The sequence below is a fragment of the Myotis lucifugus genome, unplaced genomic scaffold (assembly GCF_000147115.1).
Source record: "Myotis lucifugus unplaced genomic scaffold, Myoluc2.0 scaffold_146, whole genome shotgun sequence".
NCBI lineage: Eukaryota > Metazoa > Chordata > Mammalia > Chiroptera > Vespertilionidae > Myotis > Myotis lucifugus.
The window spans coordinates 1,111,278-1,128,286 of record NW_005871194.1 but is presented as its reverse complement, the minus strand read 5'-3'; positions in this window follow the sequence as shown (position 1 = coordinate 1,128,286).

Sequence of the window (17,009 nt, the reverse complement as noted above, 5' to 3'; positions counted from 1 at the left end):
AACAGGCCAGTGTCAGCAAATGAAATGTTTCCTGGGCGAGCCAGGCTTCTGCAGGAGCTGCTGTGTTTACCTTCCCAGTGCCCCTTTCACAGGCCATGCGAAACCTACAGCCTTGGGAGATGAAGGGTGCACGTGGACATCACTACTCCAGCGGCACGGGATCCTCCGCCAGTGGTTTCTGATGGATTCTGGGAGGTCAGCTGCTGTATCCAGACTGACCCAGTGGATCACATGCAGCAACGATTTATCTCTTACATTAGGCTGAGACAGGAAAAGCCCAAGGCCAGAGGGGTTGTAAGCAACGGATGAGTCACTTGTGGGCTCATTTCATAACTGACTTTCAGATCAAGTGATTCCCAATCTTTCAATCCGGTTTAATTCAACGTGAGAGATTGTGATAATGGTTCTATCTCACTTTTTTTTGGATGGAGGACTTTTAAAAAGCCTGCTCATTAGTATGATGCTCTTGGATATTTTCGAGAACAAAATGAAATCAGGGGTTATGGAGAAATGAATGCTGATTTAGTCAAATATTGTTTTCTACCTGAAGTAAGAGGTGATGTGCATGGAGTTTGAATTACAGCCCTATTTAATGAAGAAAGGTGAAGGTGTATAAAGCTCCCAGCTTCTATGTTCTCGCATGTGGATACACTCTATCTTAAATTTTAAATAAGCTGTTCTCTTGTAAATAAGTGGTCTATTTTGGAAAGGAGAGGGAGAGAGAGATAGAAACATCGATGAGAGAGAATCAGTGATTGGCTGCCTCCCGCACTCCCCCCACTGGGGACTGAGCCCGCAACCCAAGCATGTGCCCCTAACTGGAATCAAACTCAGGACCCTTCACTCCGCAGGCTGACACTCTATCCACTGAGTCAAACCAGCTAGGACAAGAATTCTCATTTTTAATCTTAAAAATATAAAAGCCTGTGATTGTTTTGAAGACACACTGCGTGCTAAGACATATTCTATTCTAGGAGCAGAGGACGCATCCGGGACATGAAATCTGCTCGCATTTACTATCCTCGTCTAGTCTGTGGAATACTGGGGGTGGGGGTGGGGTTGGGATTAGGTTACTGCCTCCATAGAGGGTACCAGGACTCTTCTGAGTACTGTTCTGGGAAGCACCATAGCAGACCCATTTCCTGGCCACTTTCCTGCCCCAATGTGCAATTGCACAGGGTGCTGGTACTCTGAAACGAAGCTTTGCAAAACCCATTCAAGCATTGGTGGAATCAACTAAGTTGATGAAGTTGAAATGTTGGTAAGCAGGTGAGATGGATAACTCAGCCTAAACACACGTAGACAGAGCCATTTCATATCAGATTTTTTTCATGGTTTCATGCTCAAGGTTTCCTTTCTCTAAGGGGAATCCTTGCATTTTCGGTTTTTCTCATCTCCTTGCATAATGCTGCCCTCAGATCTCTATACACAGCAAAGTCTCAGTAAATACTTGTTAGTGCTACTAACACAGAATACTAACTAAACATACTAATTATAATAACTGATCATACGCACTGCCATCACCCCTAATAAATTCTCCCTTTGGCTCAAAACAGAGAGTTTGGGTTTTGCCTTGGTAGAAAAAAAAAATAACAGCAAGATCAACAAATAAGATAGTCACCTACTTGGGCAACACGGATTTGGAGGTGGATTATGATATTAAGCGTGAAGCCTTTCTCTTAGTTGAAAGAAAGTTCAGCCAGAAAACAAACATCACAAGAAAGTCACCTGACTGGGAAATAATGTGAAACATGACAAGAGAAAGTGCCACCTGGGTCCTTATAGGGGAGTAATTGAAGGGTCACAGGAGACATTTTTCTTTGTACTTTCAGCCAAAGAGACACCATTGAAAAGGGAGTCACATCTGAGTTAAACTGTTCTGTACCTAAATTTGATGAGTAGGTTTCAGTCAGTTTAAGGCAAAAGAAGCACAAAGGTAGACATTCATTTTACTACAGGAACAGGGCTGCTAAACATGGCAAGCATATTTTGGTAAAGAATATAAACAATGGTATAGTTTATCTTTCTAATTTTCCAGTAAGCCCAGCTTTCTTGATGGTAAAATGACTCCATGCAAATACATATTAAGTTTTCATTTATTTTTCCTGCACTATTCCTGAGCACCTGAACGAAACATTTCATGAATGGAAAGTTAATCTACCCAGACCTGGATGCCTACAGCATTATGAGAAATTGGACACTTTGGGGGATTTAGTCAACCACATAGGAGCATTGTGCAGAAAGGTTAGGGTGCAGACTTGATCTCAAAGCCCAGAGCTGATCAGAGTTGAAATAATCAAGGTTCTTTACTTTTTTTTTTCCTCAACTGAATGGGTTCAAATCACTTGCTTACTCAATTTTCACCCAGAGTTTAATACACCAAGGAATGCCCAAGGCTCAAAACTTTAAAAGTGAAATTATTATTTGTGATGACAAATGTTCTTAATGTCATCAGAAAGGTGGCCATTGTGTAAGTCCCCTGTCCCCGGAAATGCATTTGGCTATGGCTGGATTTGTGCACAACTATTTCTATACATTCCCTATTATTTTTCTTTGCATCCCCACCCCCCCACCCCCGTCCCCTGCCATATAAACAAGAGCTTTAGCTTAAGACAGCGATTTAAAATGTTTAAATCCTATTGGTTTTTTTGTAAGCAGCTCCATTCAAAATCATTTTTAAAATTTTAAGATATTTATAAAGAAGTTTGCAGACATTCATCGGAGGTGAAATAAGCAGGCGAGTGTAAGATGAACAGTCATCACAGTGGTCATATCCAAACGGTGGCCGGGACCCTCATGTCAAACCCTAAGATGACATCCACACTGACGGTTTAATTTCTGCCACTGGAGAAGAAAAGTCGCTTAATGTGAGTTAAAGCGAAGGGCACAACGGAAGTGCAGAGCCATCCTAACTTGAGAAGTGGAAGCAGTGGTAGTGGCACCCCTGGACTATCCTCTTGGCTTCTTTTATGCTTTATATTAAATAGCAGATGGGAATATCTAAATACCATAACATTGATGCTCACATTTTCAGGATATAAAAAGAAACCAAGACAACCATGCTCCATTCTCCCACCACCCTGCTTAAGAAACAGTACATTATAGTTGTTTTTCTGCAGTGAACCTTATGTGTACATGAAAAGCTTAAGGACACATAAAAATATTAACTGACTAAGGGTTGTAGCTAATTAAAGGATACTGAAGTATGCTCCTGCTGGTACACTTATTTGTAAGACTTTAAAGATATTGAAAGTGATTGAAAGTAGATTCTTGCTTTAGCAAAGCATTGGTATACCGTCAGCATGTATTTGCACCAGCAAATGATATCCAAGAATCAGGCACCGTGAGAAGCCTGACACTCACACTTATAAGAAAGTCAGAAAATACTTCACTGTTCTAACAATTAACTGAAATCTATCTCGTGACTGTGCTAATCATTCCTTCTTCTAAGCAAGATCCACCAATATTCAAACGGCACTCAGACTTCCTCGGGGCTTTATTGTAACTTTTTCACTTTGGCATTTTTTTATAACCTACTAGTACATTCTCTGCTTAACCACTTTCCTATAATCTGTTCTCAGTGTCACCTCGGTATTATTCCACAAGTAAAGGCCCAGCACACGCAAGCAGGCCTTTTTATTTTATCTCTTTCCCCTGTTGGATTCTGTGTCCCACTTAAAAAGAATTGGGTTTTTCTTGGTGTGACCACACGGTTGTGGCTCCCTCTGCATTTGCCCGGGGCGAGCCGGGCGGAGACAGTATGGTATGACTATAAATGAGGAGAAATAGGGAAAATTAAGCAAAGCATCCTGTTTACTTTCAGTTGGAAAGCTGGGTAAGAACAACCTGCTAAGCCACAGCCTTGTTTTTGGACAGATTATGTATTTCGTTAGCAAAAAGGTGGTTTTTAAAAGCGCCTTTTTGAAAAAATAATCACTGGATATGAAGAGAAAAAAAAATCGTCATTTTAGGGGCCATTCCTGGAATAGGCAGACCTCTTAATTTATTTTAACTGCTTGGGAAGGGCTATTTCAAAGACACAGTCTCTGGGTCCGCTGGCACCGAGACGCGCTGGGCAAGCCTTGTATCTTAGGTTCTCTCCTCGGGGAAGGTCGGCCGTGTGCTCCTTCTCCAGCCATTCTTTCAGGGGCTCTGGGCATGAGTAACTGCGGGTTGCCCGCCTCGGTAAACAACTTGGAGTTATTGCAGATGGAGACAGACTATTTGGTGGGGTCCTGTGGAAATTCACAGTGGAAATCCGGTAGAACGATGCGCAGACTCTATACGTGGAGGGCAGTCTCAGCTTGAGAAGGTAAAGGGACATTTGCCTTGCGCTTGGGTCCCTTCTGTAGGGCAGCTGGAATAAGCTAATTCTCAAACGAGACTGAAGAACAACATAAACAACAAAAAAACCCAACAACAACAACAACAAACAAAACAAGAAAAGAGAGTTGAGGTCTCTGAAGTTTGGTTTAAGGTCAATCTTAAGAGTCAAAATGAAGGGGCAATGTCACATGGTCTTGACTCCATGGAGTCATATCTGGTAGAAGTCATTTTTAATAAAATGACAGTAAAAAGTTACAATGCTAATTTTGTAAGATGTCTGGAAGATATTGAGAGGCCAAAAAAATCATTGTATTGTAGCTTTAACACAGAATGGAGGTTAACTGATGATTAAATAAATGGGCCCCATTTTATTTTATTATTTTTAAATTATTTCTATTGATTGAGTTTGAAGGAGAGAGGGGGGAAGGAAGGGAGGGAAGAAGAGGGAGAGGGAGAGGGAGAGAGGGAGGACAAACATTGATGTGCTATTCCTCCTGTCCATGCATTCACTGGCTGAGTCTTGTATGGACTCTGACTGGGGATCAAAACTGCAATTTTTGCATATGAGCTCCTCAGCCAGAGCCAAATGTACCCTATTTTAGATTTCAAAGAATTCAGGGTGGCTGGGTAGAGAACTGTACTAACAACATTTGACCGAGAGAGGCACAGATGGTATACCACTGGGAAGCACTGGGCGGCGGCATTACTGACTAAGATGAGAATCACAAGGCGCATCACCGAAGGAGCCAGAATGGCAAACAGGCAAACCAAAAGACACACCATGACTAGCACACCTGAGAGATACGCCCCGAGAATTCCCTAAAAGCATTAGACAGCATAGTGAGAGGCAAGTCGCTTCTTTATTACCATTCCTCTCTCTGAAATCAATGTAAACATAGCTTTTAAAAAAAGATGAAACTGAATCTCAGGGAGGTTATGTAGTAGATCTTCCAGAGGCCAAAAAGAAAAAAATCAGTGCTCTAGATTTTCAGTTGAGAAGACTGCTGTACAAAATCATGTCCTTTTGCCACATGGATTAAACACATACACTACAGGCATACCTGGTTCTAGTGCAAAGGGAGAGAGTCACACCTTCACCCTTGATCCCACTTGTTCAATCGATCGCTCCCGTAACCTAGAAATTATACTGATGAGGTTAACAGCTGCTACACGTTCAACAGGAGAGGAGAGGGGGAGTTAGAACGACTGCCTTTCAAAAATGGTGCGGTACCAGTGTGGTTCTCAAAATGACACACGGGAACATTCCTATATCTGCAACAGGTTTTTTTGTGTGTTTTTTCCCCTATATGTTTACCTAATTCTATACTGATGAATCATTTCCTTAGGAATGAAATCATTAAAAATTCCATGAAGGGTTGGGTAGCTTTTATTTTGGGCAAAGTCTCCAAAGCCTGCAGCAAGAGGGCCCTGCTCACTGGAGGCACAGGTGGTATTTGGGAAACATGGGTGTAGGTGGGAGCTGTAGGATACCCGCCTCCCCCTTCTACAAGCTCCGGCATGGTGCTGAGTGAGAAGGTCCGGTGGGCAACTGGAAATCCCCATATGCCAAACACCAGAAATATTCTTTTGGCATGTGAGGCGAGCGTGAAGTCCTTTGTAAGGAATGTCTTACTATGAGACTCTGTACTATCTCTCTCGTATCAGAACTCCATGAGAAAAAGGTGCTAACTCCAGCAGCTAGCCAGTTTTATTGCATACCATCAAGCACACACACTACAGGCATCCCCGTACCCTTCTGATATGCCTCAAACACAAGAGGACTAAGGAAAGACAAGCCAGGGTGTGCCATCCCAGGTGTCCTGGCTCTGTGGGAAAGTCGGTAACTGTCATCCAACCACCTGCAGAATTTCCCCAGAATTTTGAGTTTCACATTGATTTATCCATTGCCTCATTTTTTTTTTTTGCATTGAAATTTACTGTAGTTGTCAGAGGCTGCTACATTCTGCCTCAGGATTGTTGGAGGTGAGATGAGAGCCTTCTGGAAATTAAGGGTCCAAGACTGTACTCTGGCGAAGAAAGGAAGTCATCCCGGGGAGTGTGGAGAGCACCCGGCTTTCACACCGGTGACGGCAGAGAGTCATGTCCCCCGTCTGACACGCGCTCCTAAACGTTTGTGTTTACTTGATGCCACTGTCGAAGAGTCTCTTAGAAGGGTTATTTCTTTTTGTTGTATAGATGTATTGTCAAAAGAAAAAAATTAGGCTTATACATTTCCATGATCTTGAAATAAAACATTTAATTTCTAAGAATCAGATAAAACATACAATTTCCTTCATTTCACATTTTTAAATTATTTAAAAACATCATGTTGTAGGTGCATTTTTATGGCTTAAATAATTTTTAAAAATGTACATAAACTGTCTCACTCCTGCCCTATCCCCATTCATTGTTCCACCTGTCTCAATCTTCTCACCCATAGGTAGCCATCCTTATTAGTGTTTGTGCATAGTTCTACTCCTTTGCAGACAAGTAGAAGCAAATAAAAAAAAAGTCACTTGTAAATTTTTATTTTATTGTGGTGAGAACATTTAACATGAAATCTACCCTCCCAAAGGAGTCTAAGTGTACAACACAATATTGTACAGGGAATCTCCACATAACTGAAATGTCATACCCGTTGATAAACAACCCATTTCCCCATCTCTCCTGTTCCTGTCACTTCACACCTGCTGGGATGGCTATAATCATAAAAGCAATCGTATGAGAGAACTTTGATCATCATAATCACAAATCATTGGTTTCTTGATAAAGGAACCTCACAGAGCATCCAATCTTGATTACGACAAGTTATTGTGACAAATGTCAGCTTAGACTTTGGGTTGTTTATATTTTAACCCAGAAAGAATGTGTGTTGTGTATGTTTGTTTGGTTTTTTTTGGAGGAATTTTTCTAAATATGGGTGCATTCCTTTTCATAAATCCAATAACTGTCTCATAGCTTCCACATGCGTAGTCCACAGTACCTTCTTTCAGAAAGTATGTTTTAATATAAGCAGCTATTACCCCTCTACCAGAGATCCTTATTCCTGAAAAGTTTAGAAACACCATGGAATTCATAAAATTCTGTTTATTTTTCATTGAGAGTCACTTGTACTGAAGCTATCAACAAATGGCAGATATTGTGAGAGCCCCTACTATGTGTAAGGCACCCAGACATGGAGATATGACTTTCAGAAAGCATCAGGTCACAGCGCTTCCTTCTCCACAGTTCCATCTGAGTGTAGCAATGCAGACTCCAGCCAGGTAGACTTCCCGAGCAGGCACACGGGGATACCCTGCATGGAAACTTTTAACATTCCATACCGTTTGTTCAGGCAGAACCAACAATTTCGAAATGAACAGTGACAGATCAATTTTTAATGGTAACTCTATTATTTTTCGCTATTATGCATACTACTTTTTAGCAGACCATGGAAATTGTGTTGACATTTGAAAAGCATGTGATTAATTGTAGCAGAACAAACATTCCGAGTGCGGCCTCCATTTGGGAAGGTGATACTGAGCATGGGCCCTGATGATAATATTATTGGCACAGGAGAGAAGCCCCCCCCCCCCTTCTTTTTGAAATCCACTAAACGTTAAACATCCTAGGTGTGCCAGTGACGAATGGATACACACTGGTGGCACAATGGGTTGTAGAAACATAGCAATTCCTTCAGTGAAAATCTGAGTACATCTCAGAAATGAAATCAAATCACTTTATACCTCTGAGGGGTAACCGAGGCCAAAATGGCCAAAGGATGCATATAGCTTACAATTCCAAATATTCTCCCAATTTTGCTGAAAAATGATATACACTGCATATCAAAGCACACATGTGAAAAATGTTTATTTTAATGGGACACAACGATATCATCTGAAGTTTTTGTTTTAATAATAATAAAAAAGGACCTTTAGAACTGTGGCCCCTCAAATAGGCAGTGGGCTTTGGTAACATTCAGCTTCCATCACAGAGCTAGGAGCGCCCACGCTGTGGAGACATCTCTGAGTTTGGAAACGCAGTCCAATGGCCCATTTGCTTTGCGTGTCTCACTGCTTTTTAATGGTTTTCAAGCCCAATATTGAGCCACAAGGCAGAGCACAGTGAACCAGCCCACGCAGGAATCAGAATTTAACGTCGTATACTTATTGTTGCCACGCACAAGCTGCCGGAGTTACATGATCTGGAATATATGAGGTTTGTAAAATCCACATTTTGGGTTCTTATTTCAGAAGAGAGAGAGAGGGGGAGGAAACCTGGGACAATTATTTGATGGGAAAGGAAAATTCTCTGAGCTAGAACTCAAGCTAGAACTCAGGCCCCACCTTCAGGGGCTCTGCTAGGCACTGGCAGTCTCCAGGAGGCTCCAGGAGGCTGTGCTGGCCCCAGATCCAAGGCATTTACCCTATCTGCCTTCGATCCGGGCTGAAAGGAAGTGAAGTGTCGTAAAGAAGTATACTACTGAGAGTTCTTCACTGGGGCTTAGGTCTCTCTCTCTCTCTCTCTCTCTCTCTCTCTCTCTCTCTCTTTCCCTCTCTCTCTCTCTTTTCCTTCTTCCCTCCTTCTCTCCCTCCTTTCATTCCTTCCCTTCCGTATGGGCTGACTTGTGGGAAAATCATTCTAGAACAACTCTGTGCTCAGTGCTGGGACAAACCACAGTGATACTCTACCAGTGGCCACTGACCCTGGTAACAGTTTTCCCATATAATTTTTTTTTTTGCTAGTTTAGGAGTTCCTGAAATATGAAAATAATTCAAATTTAAACTTCAACCCTGTGAAATTCTTAGGAGTTTTTTGTTGTTTTTTTGGTGTTGTTTCCTTCAGAGCCCTGGCAAATACAGTCACGTGTCCTTATGAAGGTTGCTGCCCTTCCAGGACCCCAGCGTTACGGAGAGGTCTTGGTTCTAACACACTGCCTTGTACGATCTCAGATTGGGCATCATAAGCCAAGTTCAAGGTGCCTGGGTCTGATAAACCATTCTCTCGGCTTCTGAGGCCTCATGGGGTCATGAGACGGGCTTTCAGTTTCCAATTTGTTCCTTTAGACAAAGTTTTCTATATTTTGCAAGCTCAGCCACCCCTCCTTTCCCCCCCACCACCAAAAAAAAAAAAAAAGTTAAAAGCAATTTTGTCACATTTATCCGGAATGTATTTTTGGATGATTATAATTTACCATCCTGCCCATCGTATGTACAATTTTTATAGCTTAACATCCTTGCCTTTGACTCTGGCAGTAACAAAAGGTCCCCTGGATGGAAAACCCGCCGAATTCATTGTGGGGATGAATGCCTGTTCCCCAAGATGATCTGACACCATTTCTGAAGCAAAATCCCAGGACCCATCGCGTTGATCGGCAGCAAGCTCTGGTGGCGTTAGCTCCCGCCAGGCCTGGACGGGAGAGATCAGGCCAGCGTGCTGCCACCTTCCAGGCCCGAACCCTGAGACTGCTGTTCTCTCTCCCTTCCTCCGAGGTCAGGCTGCCAGGTTCTGCCCTTTCCCCAGTGCTTTTCACACATCCTGTCCCTGGGGACATGTGAGAGGCCGTCTGGAAAAACATCAATGCTACGTATGTCGGAGCCTGCTTACACAGGATGCCAACAGATGGCAACATTTTATCATCATTGCGCAATCCGGGGACCCTTCATCTGTGGCCTCGGGGAGCAGCAGGCGTCGGCTCTTTGGTGTGACACATGTCCCCGCGGCTTCACCCCCCATTAACCATGCTGTTGTTTGTGATTGTTAAGCTGCGTGTCTCGCCGTGTGTCACATTCTTGACTTGTACAAGGGTCCATTAGCAAGTAGCATCTGAGGTCCGTGAGTCAGAGGAGGCCCCATGCTTGGAAAAATAAACACTGCACATTCGGCCGAGATTAGAGCCACTGGCTGGTGGTGAACGAGATGGTGTTTCATGTAAAAGGCTGTTTCTGTGATTCATCAAGCCCTCCTCCCCCCCCCCCACCCTCCCCCTCCCCCCGGCGGCCAATCAATACAGCAAAAATCCACGTAACCGCTGTCCAGCCCTCCCCATTCACAAACACGGGCCAGGGGCCCACACTGTCTCTGGTCCTGGGAGGGCTCAGTCATGTCGGCGGAAGGAAGGAGAGGGCATGAGGGGAAAATGTGAGCCAGAAATTTCACAACGATCTGCAGCCCTGATGAAGTCAACTTGGAGCCCTGATGAAGTCAACTTGGTGATTTCAAGCAAAATTTGTTTTTGTTTTGTTTTGTTTTTTTTGTCAATCCTCAACTGAAGATATTTTTCCCTTGATCTTTAGCGAGAGACAGAGAGAGAGAAATTTTGAAGTGAGAGAAACATATTGATTGGTTGCTTCCCCCACGTGCCCTGACCAGGGCCAGGGATTGAGCCTGCAACTCAGGTACGTGCCCTTGAATTGAACCTGGGACCCTTCAGTCCATGGGCCAAACTGTATCCACTGAATGAAACAGGCTAGGGCGAGCAAAATAGGTTTTTTATTTTTAGATATATTTTCCAGGTACCTCTTCCTTATCATTGCCTCCTTCCTGTCCCTTTTATATGTAAATCACGTGCCCTTTCTCTTTCCTATATCTTTCCTGACTTCTTTTCCTTTTCTTTCTTTCCTCACCACGTTTTTGGTCTTTCCATCACATTTTCCATCAGGTTTTCTCTTCCCAACTTGCAGATTCAAACCCTGATCAGACTTTGGCCCAGGAAAGGCATTCTGGTTGTTTGGAGTTGGCATCAAAAGGACATGGCAACCTTGCCAATACCATCTACCCAAGGGACTCAATTTAAAAAGAGAATTCCCGCCCAGCCGGTGTGGCTCGGTGATTGTGTGTCAATCTGTGAACCAGGAGGTCACAGAGATCAGGGCACATGCTCAGGTTGTGGGCTCAATCCCCAGTAGGGGGTGTGCAGGAGGCAGCTGATCAATGATTCTCTCTCATCACTGATGTTTCTCCCTCTGTGAAATCAATAAAAAATATATTTAAAAAATAAAATAAAAAGAGAATTCCCTCCAGCTACCACCCAACTTAGCCGTTGCCAGCATTCTAACTGCAAATCATCTAATGGTCAAAAGCTGGCCCTGAGACTAAATAAATTCAGTTCCAGGTTGGGTTTAGGGAAAGTTTGGGGTTTCTCTATGGACATGCAACTTTTGAAGATGTATTTCAATCCTTGATCCCCTTAGCAATCTACCACATACACTATTTGTGTTTCTATTTTCTAACTTCTTTTTTTTTTCTTTGATGTGAAGTCCTGGTATTTCTTCCAGGAAGAAGCAGAGCAGGAGGGCTCAGGCACTGCTGGGAGGCACGCGGGCCAGGCGGCCGAACATCTTCACAGACCATCTACCCCACTCAATCCAGGGTCATGACCACAAAGTCAAACAACCAGGGGTCAGAGGGGAGAAAACAGATGGGGACCACAGGCTCCTCGGCTCCCGCACCTTCTCTCCAAACCCGTTTCAGAAGGCGCTTTTCTGAGAAGGCAGGTTTCCGAGGGCAGCGCTTTTATAAACACTCCCTCCGTGGGCCTATGGAAGTGTGTGTTGTGGGGGAGCGCTCGCCATCAAACAAGGTTTTATTGAATCTCCCCCTTGTTGTTGTTATACTTCATGCTCATATAAACCATGCTCCGTGAAACGGCCCCATACACGTCCACCGCAGGGCAGGCTCGAGCTGGAGCTCCTCGGGCAATAAAACCGAGACCGCCAGGAACACGGCTGCCATTTATTTCCCCGTAATGGGCTTTCTCTCCTCCTCTCTCTAGGCAGCTTTTCCTTGCGTTGAAAGGGAACCTCTGGTCAAAAGTCAGCAACAAAGCTGCAGAAAGCTTTGATAGTCAGTGGAGTGAATCATGGTTCCACACGGCAGCGGCAGCACCGACGGGGCCTCTTGCTGGGCGGACCTCCCTCCAAGAGCGACTCCTGGTCATCCGTCAAAGGGGCCCCCAACGAGGTCTGCGCAGCCAATGGTTTCACCAGCTCCATGGTGCCTGGGTCCCAAGTCGCCCTTTTCCACAGGTATTGCTAAAGCAAATAGCAGACGGTATTTACTGGGTGTGATGCTTTCAATCACATTAATCTACCCAGTAAAAAAATTTACGGCCAATAAAAATTCCACCATGACATGGCTGATTGGAGGAGAGGCTGCGGGATGGAAATTCAGGCCACGCCCCTGCCCCTAGCTAGACTGTGTCCCAGACCTTGGGAGGAAGTGGGAGTCGGGATGGAGAAAGACAGAAAAATCTCGGGGGTTGTTAAAACTAACTCAAGGGTAGATGGATAAAACTCTTAAAGCGTTTAATAAGTCCAAACGCTTGGAGTTGGCAGGGTGACTGACGGAATACCTACTTTGAACAGCTAGCTGGGGAAAGGATGGATCAAGTCCTGCTTCCATGAGAAAATTACCCCGGGTTCCTTCTGGCCCTATGATTCCATGATTATTTCTTTGCTCATAATAAAATAAATATTTTTAAACGCAATACACAGAAATGAGCTGGAAGGATGCATGGGTGGGGCCTCTCTATCTGGGTTGGAGCCAACAGGGAATGCAGCTTCACATGGCTGTCTCTCTCCTGGTTGATTAGTACGTGGCTTACAAGGATCCAGAAGGGCGATGACTAAGCTCTATTAACATCTGTGAGTCATTCCTCCTTTTCCCAATCCACGGCGACAGTCCCCAGACTGCACGGTTTCGAACACACACACTCTCTAAATCCTACTGTTGCATGGCTTCTCCCTGGAGTGGGCAGCTGATCCAATTATTTGTTAATGATCCCAGACCACACATGGCAACGAGGATGTTGTTGCAATGAATTTATATTGGAAGTCCTGCCACTGGGAGTGAGTACCTGATTAGTTGATTGTGACTAATGTCTCAAGTAGCTTATCCAATCTCCATATCCCATTTTTTTTCCCTTAGTAATAGAACCCTATAATTAATCTGCATGGCAATGTGCCCACCCTAAAGACTTTATTTGCAAAATCCCTTCTTGGTAAGGGTGGTCAATGAGATGTCCTGTGAAATCTGTGTGCGAGACTTTTGAGAAAGCCCCCTAAGAGGGGGTCAAATAGTTGGCAGCTGCCTTTCCACCCTTCTCAAACTCCCTTCTATTTCCTGCCGAGAGCAAAGACCCAATGGCTAGACCTCCAGGAGTCATCTCGGAGAGTGAGATGAACAACCTAAGGATGGAAGCCTCATGCTTTATGGGGCAGGGGAACAGGCAGAAAGGGGAAGGGCATTAAGAAGCACAAACTCCTTATAAAATACGCCATGGGGATATGATGCACAGCACAGCAAATATGCTTAATAATAAATATCATCATAACTATGTACAGTGACAGATGGCTACCAGACTCATGTGGTGAGCACATTGTAAGGTATGTAAGTGTGGAGCCACTGCACCGCACACCTGAAACTAATACAATATTGTATCTCAACTATAAATAAAATAAATGTAAGAAATAAAATAAATTTGAATGAAAGAAAGGAGAAAAGAAAGAGAAAAGGAGAGGAACCGGGATCTCTGGTGACTTGATCAGACAATCTGATCTCTAGATTGCCCACCTCCCGACTGCTTTCTTTTGAGAGAAAAAGAAACTTGTGTAAGCCGGTGTCATTCCAGTCTCAGCACTAGGTTGGTCATCAGAATCAAAGCCTAGAGAGCTCCAGAAGAATTTTTCTGGAGCCCCCTGCTCTCAACAAATGAGCACTCACATCTCTCAGACAGATGGACAGTCTTACTTTAAATTTTTTCTGGTGAAAGGCAACTTCCTCCAACAGCAGCACTTTACAATCTCTTACATCTAGGACGCACTTTAAAATGTTTGACGGCCAACAGGGAGGACTGAGGAGGTCACGGGTTTTATAGCTGGAAAGATCATGCCTTTGAATTTGAGCTACCTCCCTGAATATTTGTGACCCTCACTATCTGTGACTATGAAATGAGTCAGACAATATCAACCCAGTAAAAGCATTAACAAAATTGCAAAGCATATATTTAAAGTAGACATAACATAGCAGATGCATAAGAAATGCCATTCTCTTTTGCCTTCCACCTCTTAGTTTGAAACTCTATATTCTGAATGTATTGGTTTATGTTCATTTAATTCATCCTTGGAAACAAATACAAGAATTCCTTCTACCAGCAAACATTTCACCAACTATTGTATCTATTCATCCCTATTTCTCCAGTTATATGTCCCGACCTCCCTCCCAATGTCCTCCTCTCTGTATCACTATTGAATGGAAACATCAGCACATTAAAATAAAACAAAAATCAAGAAACAAGCAACCCCACCCCAATTTTCTTAGATTGTGTTCATTTTATAGATTTTTTTTAAATAAAAAGGATAGGCTAAGATGAGTCAATTCATTCTAATTTCAACAGCTGACTTTCCTGTAACACATATTTTCTTGGTGAGACCTGTCATCTCTACAGGCCAAAGCAAATAATTGCCTCTGCTGATTTTGATAGCAGTGCCACAATATGCAAAAATTAGCACTGAAATCACATGCTGTAGGTAAATTAAATAGCACTTGGTTACTGTTATTCAAATGTAAAGAGCATAACCCAGCACATAGTGTGAAGGGTAAAAAGGTGGATTCAGGTAGACTCACAAGCCTGTGTCTCCCAGATAAATTAATCAACCACTCTTAACTAATTAACTATAGTAGATGCCTCACAAGGTTGTTGTGAGGGTCATGTGAGACCATGCGTGCACAGAATACAGCACAATGCCTGACATACAGTGACCACTCCTACATTGGTCTTTCTGGTCATCATCCTTATTGTCCTTATGTAGGAAACAGTCATGGCTTACCCTTGTTACGAACTCTCCTCCATCACTTCCCTGACCCCACAACAAGCGTTTATTTCTGGTATTTAAAAAAAAAAAGACCATATCAAAGTCCTCTGCTTCTTGTCTCTCTAGCAACTGCAGTGGTCTTTCTTTTAGAAAGAGATGGGGCAATGAAGCAGTGAATTGGGGTTTATGATAAATATACCTAGGTCTCTTTAAGTTGGAATTCATAAAATGCCATTTGCATTACACGTAGGTATAATGTTGTAGTAGGGCAGATAGTTATAGTCAACAGACCTGTAATTAAAAACCAATCCCACTTTCAGTCACTATGTGGTTAGTCAACTCACCTCTCCACGTTCCCACTAGCATGCCTCTCTCTCCTGGTCTTAGAAAAATGGCATTAATTGGCATATGTAGAGTAGCTAAAACTCTGTAACATGGCAGTCACACTAGAGACACTGGCTTTCTTCCTCCTGTTATGAGTTTGTTTTGTTTTTTTTTCAGGTCCTTGTCCACCAACAGGGAGTTTATATCTAACAGGAAGGATATAAAGATCTTTCTGATGAGGAAGTGAGGAACATGGTGGATTAAGAGGGAAGAAGGAGGAGGAGGAGGAACAGGAGGAGAGGGGGAGAGGGAGGAGACAGAAGGTAGCCAAGACACATGGCAAACACAAACACTGATGTATTCTGCTTTGTTTATACCACTGTGCCAGCCTGGCACCTTCTTGCTGTCTAGAGGTAGTACTTGAAAAACCACACCCAGGCCTGGGATTCCATCACAAACTACCACCTCTTACAATAACACTCCCTATCCCCTTAGTCTTTGCATTTCTTGAAACTCTGACATGGAAAATCATCAGGGACAACGCCCCAAATTCACCAAAATACTCTATAATAAAGGTTTTTCAACCCTATGATTTGGGACATTTAGAATCAAGATACTCCACCTCCAGAACATCCAAGGTAATTTTGCAAGTATTTATAAGCTGAATTTTAAGAAAGAAACAACAACAACAAAAAAATGTTTTACTTATTTAGGAAATTCATTTTCCTTTGGAAAAGATGTTAGCCCAGTCATCATGGAAGAAGGCGCCTCCGCTCACTGTTCACACTCAGAAGTCAAGAGGGAAGGAGCAGTCCTGGTCGGTGTTCACACTTTCAACTGCCCCTCTGAGTATCCTGGCCTACACGCCCTAAAGGCATTTCTGAGCTTGAAATGAAATCTTTACTTTACAACCCTGACACCACTTATTGGGCATTGAGTGGTCCATTAAACAACGGAGAAAATGGCCTAAATCCACATCTGGCATGGGGACTCCAGTTTCAAGTTCATTAGCACTTAAGACAATTGCTATAATATCACCATCCAAGAAAGCTAAATCAGCTCCGATGATTCAATGATGGAGTGATGACAGGGGTGGCCCATTAAATTCTCACTCACTTAGAGGAACACAAAGGATTGGTTTTTTTCTCTCACATAGCTTTGGTCAGTCCCTGAGTTTCCGTATGTTCAATATAACCAGAAACACCACACCCCAAAAATCTTGGTATTGCAGTCAGTTGAATTCTCTTAGACACTGCCATCCTCCAGAGCCCAGGCAGGTCATTCTCTGCACACCTTTCCAAGTTCAATGCAAAGCTAAACCTCTACCATGTTTCCAGACTTTCCATGGTGTGAGGGCACACATGACCACATATTACATGATTTCCATCAGAAACCATGGGCTGGCCTACATGTACTCCAAGGTTTATACGCTTTAGCAAACTCTAGCATTCCCTGGCCTTGACATGGGGCTGGCATCAGAGGCGCCTGCGATGTGGTAGTCAGACCTGGGTGTGTGTGTGTGTGTGAATATTTTCACTCTGTAAGCAGGTCCGAGGCCCACACTTT